The sequence below is a fragment of the Bombina bombina genome, chromosome 10 (assembly GCF_027579735.1).
Source record: "Bombina bombina isolate aBomBom1 chromosome 10, aBomBom1.pri, whole genome shotgun sequence".
NCBI classification, from domain to species: domain Eukaryota; kingdom Metazoa; phylum Chordata; class Amphibia; order Anura; family Bombinatoridae; genus Bombina; species Bombina bombina.
This window is the reverse complement of record NC_069508.1, coordinates 212,415,547-212,428,656: the sequence shown is the minus strand read 5'-3', so window position 1 is coordinate 212,428,656 and position 13,110 is coordinate 212,415,547. Positions and strand designations below refer to the sequence as shown.

Genomic DNA, 13,110 nt, shown 5'->3' with positions numbered 1-13,110 from the left:
ACATTTCCTTACACAAGACACAACTAAGACTTTAATCCACTCTCTCATCCTTTCCCGCCTCGACTACTGCAACTCCGTCCTCTCTGGTCTACCTAGCTGCTGCCTAGCTCCTTTACAATCCATAATTAATGCCTCCGTCAGGCTCATCTTCCTTACACGTTTCTCTTCTTCTGCTGCACCTCTCTGCCAATCCCTTCACTGGCTTCCTCTTGCCTCCAGGATTAAACACAACATTTTCACTCTGGCATACAAAGCCCTCAACTGCACTGTTCTCTACTACATTTCAGACCTTGCCTCCAGATATTCTCCCTCCCGCCCCCTTTGCTCTGCTTACGATCGCCTACTCTCCTCTTCTCTTGTTACTTCCTCACATTCCCATTTACAGGACTTCTCCAGACTGGCGCTTCCTAAAAACTCTACTATTCAGGGATGCATACAACCTACACTAACCTTTCCTACCTCCATTGCTTTCCCCTGGAACCACTTAGAATGTAAGCTTATGAGCCCATCTGTTTGCAGATCGCCTTCATAAGAGCCAACTACAATAGTGCAACTTTCCGCAGGGCCCTCTACCGATTTGATCCCTATAAATGTTATCCTGTATACCGACTATGTTTATAGCTCTGCGGAATCTGTTGGCACTCTACAAATACCTGATTATAATAAAAATAACCTGTGAGCACATGACAAGCCCTTTTTGTCATGCAGGGTGATTGCTGATCAAACACTGCTTTCGGTGATCCCCTGCACTACAGTCTGGGGATCGTTAGTGGCCTAGTGGGCGGCACTCCCAGGTTTCTTCATGTGAGTGTTGGTGACATCACTATGTACGCACATGGTGATATCACAAAGGGGTCAGGACCAGGAAGCTTAGTGTAGCTGCAAAGGAGCTGGATGGGGGGATGGTTCTTCAAGTCCCTTGTTCTCAGCTCCCTTAGCAGCTACAACCACCCAAGACCCCTAATTTAAAAGATGATCATCTGTTCTTTAAAATGGTAGTGGTTTTGGAAAGCCAAGTGTAAAAAAGTACAACCTATGGAAATTTCCATAGGAATGCGACATTATATGCACAATTAAAAAATCTGTTAAGTCTAGAGACCCCTAATAAAGTCCCGCTCTTAAAAAAATATGTGAATTTAGCAGTGAAAGGGTTAAACAGTAAAAACATGCTAGAAATAATGATGTATCCAAAACAAAGATTACTACACACTGATAATATCACTTATCACACACCTTTAGTGTAAGAATACTTTTTCATTTTTTTCTTGATTTTTTTTTAATTATTTATATTCCTTTTTTTACCATATACATTTTTAACACCTTTTCATCATCACTCACTTTCACCTTCAGCATCACTCAAGTTAACATATGGATATAAAATGTTACATATTAGATTCTTTGATTCAGAATGAATTTCTTACGGCCAGATTTTACGAGTTTTGCGTTAGGAGCAATGAGGTGCTAACGAGCAGTTTTCTGTCACCGCCCACTTACCTGCAGCGCTGGTATTATGGGTTTTTGCAAACCCGGCGTTAAAAGGCAAGAAGTGAGCATAGAGCAAAATTGAGCTCCTTACCGCACTCCAATACCAGCGCTGCTTAAGTCAGCGGTGAGCTGGTCATACGTACTCGTGCACAATTTCCCCATAGACATCAATGGGGAGAGCCGGCTGAGAAGAAGTCTAACACCTGCCAAAAAGCAGCGTAAATCTCAGTAAGGCAGCCCCATTGATTCCTATGGGGAAACTAAAGTTATGTTTACACCTAACACCGAAACATGAACCCCGAGTCTAAACACCCCTAATCTTACACTTATTAACCCCTAATCTGCTGCCCCGACATCGCCGACACCTACATTATACTAATTAACCCTTAATCTGCCACTCCGGACACCGCCGCCACCTACATTATACTTTTTAACCCCTAATCTGCTGCCCCCAACATTGCCGCCACCTACATTATACTTATTAACCCCTAATCTGCCGTCCCCAATGTCGCCGCAACCTACCTACCTACACTTATTAACCCCTAATCTGCCGCCCCCAATGTCGCTGCCACTATATTAATTTTTTTAACCCCTAAACCTAAGTCTAACCCTAACCCTAACACCCCCTAACTTAAATAGTAATTTTATTTAGATTTATTTAAATTATATCATTACCTACATTATTCGTATTTAAAACTAAATACTTACCTATAAAATAAACCCTAAGATAGCTACAATATAACTAATAGTTACATTGTAGCTAGCTTAGGGTTTATTTTTATTTTACAGGCAAGTTTGTATTTATTTTAACTAGGTAGAATAGTTACTAAATAGTTATTAACTATTTACTAACTACCTAGCTAAAATAAATACAAATTGACCTGTAAAATAAAACCTAACCTAAGTTACACTAACACCTAACACTACACTACAATTAAATAAATTAACTAAATTAAAAACAATTAAATAAATTAAATTAAATTAGCTAAATCACAAAACCCCCCCACTAAATTACAGAAAATAAAAAACAAATTACAGACCTTTAAACTAATTACACCTAATCTAATAGCCCTATCAAAATAAAAAAAAGCCCCCCCAAAATAAAAAAAAACCTAGCCCTAGCCTAAACTAAACTATCCAACCCAACAGTAAAAAACCCAACAGTAAAACTCACCACCCACACAACCAACCCCCCAAATAAAATACTAACTAAAAAAAACTTAAGCTCCCCATTGCCCTGAAAAGGACATTTGGATGGGCATTGCACTTAAAAGGGGATTTAGCTCTATTGCAGCCAAAAGCCCTAACCAAAAAAATAAACCCACCCAATACACCCTTAAAAAAACCTTACACTAACCCCCTGAAGATTGACTTACTGTTCTGAAGACCGGACATCCATCCTCAAGGAAGCGGCAGAAGTCTTCATCCAACTGGGCCGAAGTCCTCAACGAAGCCGGGAGAAGTCTTCATCCAAGCCGGGCGAAGTGGTCCTCCAGACGGGCAGAAGTCTTCATCCAGACAGCATCTTCTATCTTCATCCATCCGACGCGGAGCGGGTCCATCTTCAAGACATCCGATGCGGAGCATCCTCTTCATCCGGAGTCTTCTTACTGAATGAAGGTTCCTTTAAATGACGTCATCCAAGATGGCGTCCCTTAGATTCTGATTGGCTGATATAATTCTATCAGCCAATCGGAATTAAGGTAGAAAAAATCCTATTGGCTGATGCAATCAGCCAATAGGATTGAAGTTCAATCCTATTGGCTGATCCAATCAGCCAATAGGATTGTGCTCGCATTCTATTGGCTGTTGTTTGTATTTTTTTTACAGGTAAAAGAGCTGATTACTTTAGGGCAATGCCCTGCAAAAGGCCCTTTTAAGGGCTATTGGTAGTTTAGTTTAGGCTAGGGGGTTTTTTTTATTATGGGGGGGGCTTTTTTATTTTGATAGGGCTATTAGATTAGATGCAATTAGTTTAAAGATCTGTAAAAAAAAAAAATAATTTGCAATTTAGTGGGGGGGTTTTGTTTGATTTAGCTAATTTAATTTAATGTATTTAATTGTTTTTAATTTAGTTAATTTATTTAATTGTAGTGTAGTGTTAGGTGTTAGTGTAACTTAGGTTAGGTTTTATTTTACAGGTCAATTTGTATTTATTTTAGCTAGGTATTTATTAAATACTTAATAACTATTTAATAACTATTCTACCTAGTTAAAATAAATACAAACTTGCCTGTAAAATAAAAATAAACTCTAAGCTAGATACAATGTAACTATTAGTTATATTGTAGCTAGCTTAGGGTTTATTTTATAGGTAAGTATTTAGTTTAAAATAGGAATAATTTACACCTAGATTTAGAGTTTTGAGGCCAAAGGGGTGCGTTAGCTACGCATGTTTTTTTTCTAGCGCTGCTTCTAAACAACGCTGGTATTTAGAGTTCTCTGAGGGGCTGCGTTAGGCTCCAAAAAGGGAGCGTAAAGGCATATTTACCGCTACTTGAACTCTCAATACCAGCGTTGCTTACGGTAGTGGCTAGCTGGAAAAACGTGCTCGTGCACGATTCCCCCATAGGAAACAATGGGGCAGTTTGGGCAGAAAAAAAACCTAACACCTGCAAAAAAGCAGCGTTAAGATCCTAACGCAGCCGCATTGTTTCCTATGGGGAAACACTTTCTAAGTCTGCACCTAACACCTTAACATGTACCCCGAGTCTAAACACCCCTAACCTTACACTTATTAACCCCTAATTTGCCGCCCCCGCTTTCACTGACCCCTGCATTACACTATTAACCCCTAATCTGCCGCTTCGTACACCGCGACAACCTACATTATACCTATGTACCCCTAATGTCGCCGCTACCTTACCTACACTTATTAACCCCTAATCTGCCGACCGGACCTCGCCACCACTCTAATAAATGTATTAACCCCTAAACCGCCGCACTCCCGCCTCGCAAACCCTATAATAAATAGTATTAACCCCTAATCTGCCCTCCCTAACATCGCCGCCACCTAACTTCAAGTATTAACCCCTAATCTGCAGACCGGACCTCGCCGCTACTATAATAAATGTATTAACCCCTAAAGCTAAGTCTAACCCTAACCCTAACACCCCCCTAAGTTAAATATAATTTTATTCTAACTAAATAAATTAACTCTTATTAAATAAAGTATTCCTATTTAAAGCTAAATACTTACCTGTAAAATAAACCCTAATATAGCTACAATATAACGAATAATTATATTGTAGCTATTTTAAGATTTATATTTATTTTACAGGCAACTTTGTATTTATTTTAACTAGGTACAATAGCTATTAAATAGTTAATAACTATTTAATAGCTACCTAGTTAAAATAATTACAAAATTACATGTAAAATAAATCCTAACCTAAGTTACAATTAAACCACACTACACTATCAATAAATTAATTAAATAAATTAACTACAATTAAATAAACTAAACTAAGTTACAAAAAAAACAAACACTAATTTACAAAAAATAAAAAAAGATTACAAGAATTTTAAGCTAATTACACCTACTCTAAGCCCCCTAATAAAATAAAGCCCCCCAAAATAAAAAAAATTCCCTACCCTAATCTAAATTTAAAAAGTTAACAGCTCTATTACCTTACCAGCACTTAAAAGGGCTTTTTGCGGGGCATGTTCCAAAGAAATCAGCTCTTTTGCCTGTAAAAAAAAACACAATACCACCCCCCAACATTACAACCCACCACCCACATACCCCTACTCTAACCCAAACCCCCCTTAAATAAACCTAACACTACCCCCCGAAGATCTCCCTACCTTGAGCCGTGTTCACCCAGCCGGGCACCGATGGACCAAAAGAAGACATCCGGAGCGGCAGAAGTCTTGATCCTATCCGGGCAGAAGAGGACATCCGGACCGGCAGACATCTTCATCCAAGCGGCATCTTCTATCTTCATTCATCCGACGAGGAGCGGCTCCATCTTCAAGACCTCCGGCGCGGAAAATCCTTCTTCAACGACGACTACCCGACGAATAAAGGTTCCTTTAAGTGACGTCATCCAAGATGGCGTCCCTCGAATTCTGATTGGCTGATAGGATTCTATCAGCCAATCGGAATTAAGGTAGGAAAATCTGATTGGCTGATTGAATCAGCCAATCAGATTCAAGTTCAATCAGATTGGCTGATCCAATCAGCCAATCAGATTGAGCTCGCATTCTATTGGCTGTTCCGATTTTAAGGGCTGGTAAGGTAATAGAGCTATTAACTTTTTTAATTTAGATTAGGGTAGGGAATTTTTTTTATTTTGGGGGGCTTTGTTATGTAATTAGCTTAAAATTCTTGTAATCTTTTTCTATTTTTTGTAATTTAGTGTTTGTTTTTTGTAATTTAGTTTAGTTTATTTAATTGTAGGTACTTTATTTAATTAATTTATTGTAGTGTAGTGTTAGATTTAATTGTAACTTAGGTTAGGTAATTTTGTAATTATTTTAACTAGGTAGCTATTAAATAGTAACTATTTAATAGCTATTGTACCTAGTTAAAATAAATACAAAGTTGCCTGTAAAATAAATATAAATCCTAAAATAGCTACAATATAATTATTCGTTATATTGTAGCTATATTAGGGTTTATTTTACAGGTAAGTATTTAGTTTTAAATAGGAATACTTTAGTTAATAATATTTAATTTATTTCGTTAGAATAAAATTATATTTAACTTAGGGGGGTGTTAGGGTTAGGGTTAGACTTAGCTTTAGGGGTTAATACATTTATTAGAGTGGCAGCGAGGTCCGGTCGGCAGATTAGGGGTTAATAAATGTAGGTAAGGTAGCGGCGACGTTGGGGGGGGGCAGATTAGGGGTTAATAAATATTATGTAGTGTCGGCGATGTTAGGGGCAGCATATTAGGGGTACATAGGTATAATGTATGTGGCGGCGATGTGCGGTCGGCAGATTGGGGTTAAAAAAATGTATTAAGGTGGCGGCGATGTGGGGGGCCCTCGGTTTAGGGGTACATAGGTAGTTTATGGGTGTTAGTGTACTTTAGAGCACAGTAGTTAAGAGCTTTATGAACCGGCGTTAGCCCAGAAAGCTCTTAACTACTGCCTTTTTGCTTGGGCTGGAGTCTTGTCGGTAGAGGGTCTAATGCTCACTTCAGCCAAGACTCTAAATACCGGCGTTAGGAAGATCCCATTGAAAATATAGGATACGCAATTGGCGTAAGGGGATCTGCGGTATGGAAAAGTCGCGGCTTGGAAGTGAGCGTTAGACCCTTTCCTGGCTGACTCTAAATACCAGCGGGCGGTAAAAAGCAGCGTTAGGAGCCCTTAACGCTGCTTTTGATGGCTAACTAGGCGTTAGTTAATTATAGTAATTTTCTTAAGATTTATTTAAAGGGGGTGTTAGGGTTAGGGTTAGACTTAGATTTAGCAGTTAATACATTTATTATATAGTGGCGGCGACGTTGGGGACGGCAGATTAGGAGTTAATAAGTATAATGTAGGTGGCAGCGATGTTAGGGGCGGCAGATTAGGGGTTAATAATATTTAACTAGTATTTGCGAGGCGGGAATGCGGCGGTTTAAGGGTTAATATGTTTATTCTAGTGGCGGCGATGTCCGGAGCGGCAGATTAGGGGTTAAAATTTTTATTATAGTGTTTGCGATGCGGGAGCGCCTCGGTTTACGGGTTAATAGTTAGTTTATGGGTGTTAGTGTACTATTTAGCACTTTAGTTATGAGTTTTATGCTACAGCGTTGTAGTGTAAAACTCAAACTACTGACTTTAGAATGCCTTAGGGATCTTGGAGGTAGAGGGTGTACTGCTCACTTTTTGGCCTCCCAGGACAGACTCGTAATACCGGCGCTATGAAAGCCCCATAGAAAAAAGGGTTTACGAAGTTTACCTAAGTTGTTTTGTGGTAAGACCAAAAAAGTGTGCGGGGCCCCTAAACCTGCAAGACTCGTAATTGCAACGGGTGTAAAAAAGCAGCGTTAGGACCTCTTAACGCTGCTTTTTTACCTTAACGCACAACTCGGAATCTAGACGATAGTTTGTTGCATTTATATATTAAAAATATATATAAAAATAGCCCTTTTTCTCTGCCCACCATCTGTCGACACTGAGCACAGAACAGACTGCTCCGGGGTTCCTGACACTTAAACTGCCAAAATGATCATCTACAAGGACATTTTCACCAACGATGAAATGTTCTCCGACATTTATAAAATTAATGAAAGCAGTGGTGGGTTGTGTTTCGAAGTTGATCGCAAGATGGTTACCAGAACAGAAGGCGCAATTGACGATGCCCTTATTGGTGGAAATGCATCTTCTGAGATGAAGGGACAGATGCAACAACAGTCACTGGTGTTGACATAGTGTTGAACCACAAGCTTGTGGAAACTGGCTTCACCAAGGAATCTTACAAACGATATAGTAAGGGCTACATCAAAGCCATCAAAGACAAACTTGAAGAAACTAATCCAGAGAGAGTAAAACCCTTCAAGACAGGAGCTGCAGAGAAAATAAAGTCCATCCTTGGCAACTTCACTAACTATCAGTTTTACATGGGTGAGAGCATGAACCCATATGGTATGGTGGCTTTGCTAGACTTCCGTGAGGATGGAATTACTCCCTACTTAACATTCTTTAAGGATGGCTTGGAAATAGAAAAATGTTAACCAACTTTGGATTGCCATTTATAGCAAATTTTGTTCCGCTTTTTATCCATAAAACAGCAGGATTGGGCAATGTTTCAAGGACACTGCGGGACTGAATTATCATTGTGCGAGCTGACATGATCATGTCCGCCACACATCGATAAATGCCAACAGCATACGCTCTCGGCATTTATCAAAGCACCAGCAGTTCTGGTGAACTGCTGGTGCAATACCGCTCCCTGCAGATTCACGGCCAATCGGCCGCTAGCAGGAGGTGTCAATCAACCCGATCGTATTCAATCAGGTTGATTTCTGTCGATTTCTGTCCGCCACCTTAGAGCAGGCGGACAGGTTATGGAGCAGCGGTCATAACTTGTGTTTCCAGCGAGCGTGATATATATGCCCCAGCACCTGGACTGACTCCTTTGGGCTTCATTTGTTTGTTTTTTGGCTCCTAAATAATTGCAATGGGGAAATGTTTTAAATTTATGTACCCACTTGTCGTCGTGAAATAAAATTCATTGTACCGCCCAAAAACAAATAAATAAATAAATACAAATATATATAAAAATAAAAGATTAGTCTGAAAATAATATGTCAATGATTTTTTTTTAAACTGCTTCTAAAAAAAATAATTTTCTCTTTTATAAGATAGTAGGTGCTACCATTTTGAAAACAAGGTTTCTCTTATCTTCTCTTCTGCTGTAGACAATTAGGGGCAAGTTTACGGCTAGATTTAGAGTTTGGCGTTAGCCGTCAAAACCAGCGTTAGAGGCTCCTAACGCTGGTTTTGGGCTACCGCTGGTATTTAGAGTCGTGTAGGTAAGGGTCTAACGCTCACTTTGCAGCCGCAACTTTTCCATACCGCAGATCCCCCTACGCCATTTGCGTATCCTATCTTTTCAATGGGATCTTTCTAACGCTGGTATTTAGAGTCGTGGCTGAAGTGAGCGTTAGAAATTTAATGACAAAACTCCAGCCGCAGAAAAAAGTCAGTAGTTAAGAGCTTTCTGGGCTAACGCCGGTTCATAAAGCTCTTAACTACTGTGCTCTAAAGTACACTAACACCCATAAACTACCTATGTACCCCTAAACCGAGGTCCCCCCACATCGCTGCCACTCTCTTAAAAAAATTTAACCCCTAATCTGCCGACCGCATACCGCCACCACCTACGTTATCCCTATGAACCCCTAATCTGCTGCCCCTAACACCGCCGACCCCTATATTATATTTATTAACCCCTAATCTGCCGCCCCCAACGTCGCCTCCACCTACCTACAATTATTAACCCCTAATCAGCCGACCGGATCTCACCGCCACTATAATAAATGTATTAACCCCTAATCCGCCTCACTCCCGCCTCAATAACCCTATAATAAATAGTATTAACCCCTAATCTGCCCTCCCTAACATCGCCGACACCTAACTTCAAGTATTAACCCCTAATCTGCCGACCGGACCTCACCGCTACTCTAATAAATGTATTAACCCCTAAAGCTAAGTCTAACCTTAACCCTAACACTCCCCTAAATTAAATCTAATTTTAATCTAATGAAATAAATTAACTCTTATTAAATAAATTATTCCTATTTAAAGCTAAATACTTACCTGTAAAATAAACTCTAATATAGCTACAATATAAATTATAATTATACTGTAGCTATTTTAGGATTAATATTTATTTTACAGGCAACTTTGTAATTATTTTAACCAGGTACAATAGCTATTAAATAGTTCATAACTATTTAATAGCTACCTAGTTAAAATAATTACAAAATTACCTGTAAAATAAATCCTAACCTAAGTTACAATTAAACCTAACACTACACTATCAATAAATTAATTAAATAAACTACCTACAATTATCTACAATTAAATCTAACACTACACTATCAATAAATAAATTAAATACAATACCTACAAATAAATACAATTAAATAAACTAACTAAAGTACAAAAAATAAAAAAATATTTGCAAACATTAGAAAAATATTACAACAATTTAAAACTAATTACACCTACTCTAAGCACCCTAATAAAATAACAAAGCCCCCCAAAATAAAAAAATGCACTACCCTATTCTAAAATTAAAATAGAAAAGCTCTTTTACCTTACCAGCCCTTAAAAGGGCCCCAAAGAATTCAGCTCTTTTGCCTTTAAAAAAAAACCATACAATACCCCCCCAACATTACAACCCACCACCCACATACCCCTAATCTAACCCAAACCCCCCTTAAATAAACCTAACACTAAGCCCCTGAAGATCACCCTACCTTGTCTTCACCACACCGGGTTCACTGATCGGTCCAGAAGAGCCTCCGAAGTTTTCATCCAAGCCCAAGCGGGGGCTGAAGAGTGACGTCCATCCTCCGGCTGAAGTCTTGATCGGAACAGCCAATAGAATGTGAGCTCAATCTGATTGGCTGATCCAATCAGCCAATCGGATTGAACTTGAATCTGATTGGCTGATTCCATCAGCCAATCAGAATTTTCCTACCTTAATTCCGATTGGCTGATAGAATCCTATCAGCCAATCGGAATTCGAGGGACGCCATCTTGGATGACGTCCCTTAAAGGAATCTTCATTCTGTTTTAGGATGTCGGAAGAAGAGGATGGATCCGCGCTGGAGGTATTGAAGATGGAGCCGCTCGTCATCGGATGGAAGAACATAGAAGATGCGGCTTGGATGAAGATATTTACCGGTCCGGATCTACTCTTCTGCCCGGATAGGATGAAGACTTCTGCCCGAAGATGGAATTCTTTAGCCGCCGCTTGGATCAAGACTTCAGCTCTTCGGAGGCTCTTCTGGACCGATTGGTGAACCCGGTGTGGTGAAGACAAGGTAGGGAGATCTTCAGGGGCTTAGTGTTAGGTTTATTTAAGGGGGGTTTGGGTTAGATTAGGGGTATGTGGGTGGTTGGTTGTAATGTTGGGGGTGTATTGTATGGGTTTTTTTTACAGGCAAAAGAGCTGAATTCTTTGGGGCATGCCCCGCAAAGGGCCCTTTTAAGGGCTGGTAAGGCATTTTTTTTATTTTGGGGGGCTTTGTTATTTTATTAGGGGGCTTAGAGTAGGTGTAATTAGTTTTAAATTGTTGTAATATTTTTCTAATGTTTGTAAATATTTTTTTATTTTTTGCAACTTAGTTCTTTTTTATTTTTTGTACTTTAGTTAGTTTATTTAATTGTATTTATTTGTAGGTATTGTATTTAATTAATTTATTGATAGTGTAGTGTTCGGTTTAATTGTAGATAATTGTAGGTATTTTATTTAATTAATTTATTGATAGTGTAGTGTTAGGTTTAATTGTAACTTAGGTTAGGATTTATTTTACAGGTAATTTTGTAATTATTTTAACTAGGTAGCTATTAAATAGTTATGAACTATTTAATAGCTATTGTACCTGGTTAAAATAATTACAAAGTTGCCTGTAAAATAAATATTAATCCTAAAATAGCTACAATATAATTATAATTTATATTGTAGCTATATTAGAGTTTATTTTACAGGTAAGTATTTAGCTTTAAATAGGAATAATTTATTTAATAAGAGTTAATTTATTTCGTTAGATTAAAATTAGATTTAATTTAGGGGGGTGTTAGGGTTAAGGTTAGACTTAGCTTTAGGGTTTAATAAATTTATTAGAGTAGCGGTGAGGTCCGGTCGGCAGATTAGGGGTTAATACTTGAAGTTAGGTGTCGGCGATGTTAGGGAGGGCAGATTAGGGGTTAATACTATTTATTATAGGGTTATTGAGGCGGGAATGAGGCGGATTAGGGGTTAATAACTTTATTATAGTAGCGGTGAGGTCCGGTCGGCAGATTAGGGGTTAATAAGTGTAGGTAGGTAGCGGCAACGTTGGGGGCGGCAGATTAGGGGTTAATAAATATAATATAGGGGTCGGCGGTGTTAGGGGCAGCAGATTAGGGGTACATAGGGATAACGTAGGTTGCGGCGGTGTACGGAGCGGCAGATTAGGGGTTAATAATAATATGCAGGGGTCAGCGATAGCGGGGGCGGTGGATTAGGGGTTAATAAGTGTAAGGTTAGGGGTGTTTAGACTCGGCGTTCATGTTAGAGTGTTAGGTGCAGACATAGGAAGTGTTTCCCCATAGAAAACAATGGGGCTGCGTTAGGAGCTGAAAGCTGCTTTTTTGCAGGTGTTAGGTTTTTTTTTCAGCTCAAACTGCCCCATTGTTTCCTATGGGGGAATCGTGCACGAGCACGTTTTTGAAGCTGGCCGCGTCCGTAAGCACCGCTGGTATTGAGAGTTGCAGTGGCGGTAAATATGCTATACACTCCCTTTTTGGAGCATAACGCAGCCCTTCTGTGAACTCTAAATACCAGCGGTATTTAAAAGGTGCGGGGGAAAAAAAGCCAGCATTAGATATGCGGGTCGTTACCGACAAAACTCTAAATCAAGCCGAAAGTGTGCAAACAATCGGCTAGATCACGAGTTTTGTTGATAAGGCTGTGCGGTGCTAACGCTCCTTTTTTTCTTACTGCTCCCTTTAAACAACGCTGGTATTACGGGTTTTCTGCAAGCCAGCGTTAGCCTCAGAAAAATGAGCGTTGAGCAAAATTTTGCTCCACATCTCCCCTCAATACCAGCGCTGGAACAGCCAATAGAATGTGAGGTCAATCCTATTGGCTGATTGGATCAGCCATTCGGATTGAACTTCAATCCGATTGGCTGATTACATCAGCCAATAGGATTTTTCCTACCTTAATTCCGATTGGCTGATAGGATTCTATCAGCCAATCGGAATTCAAGGGACGCCATCTTGGATGACGTCATTTAAAGGAACCTTCATTCTTCGTTAGGACTTCGTTTGAAGAGGATGCTCCGCGTCAGCTGGATTGAAGATGGACCCGCTCTGCCTGGATAAAGATTTCTACCGTCTGGAGGACCTCTTCTGCCCCGATCGGATGAAGACTTCTGCCCTATGGAGGACCACTTGTGCCCGGCTGGGT

The 13,110-nt window shown here is 39.6% G+C and overlaps 1 pseudogene; it reads left to right on the top strand.

Moving 5' to 3' along the window:
• The first annotated feature begins 7,490 nt into the window (after positions 1-7,490).
• Positions 7,491-8,160, top strand: LOC128640654 (translationally-controlled tumor protein homolog; annotated as a pseudogene).
• The last annotated feature ends 4,950 nt before the right edge of the window (positions 8,161-13,110 follow it).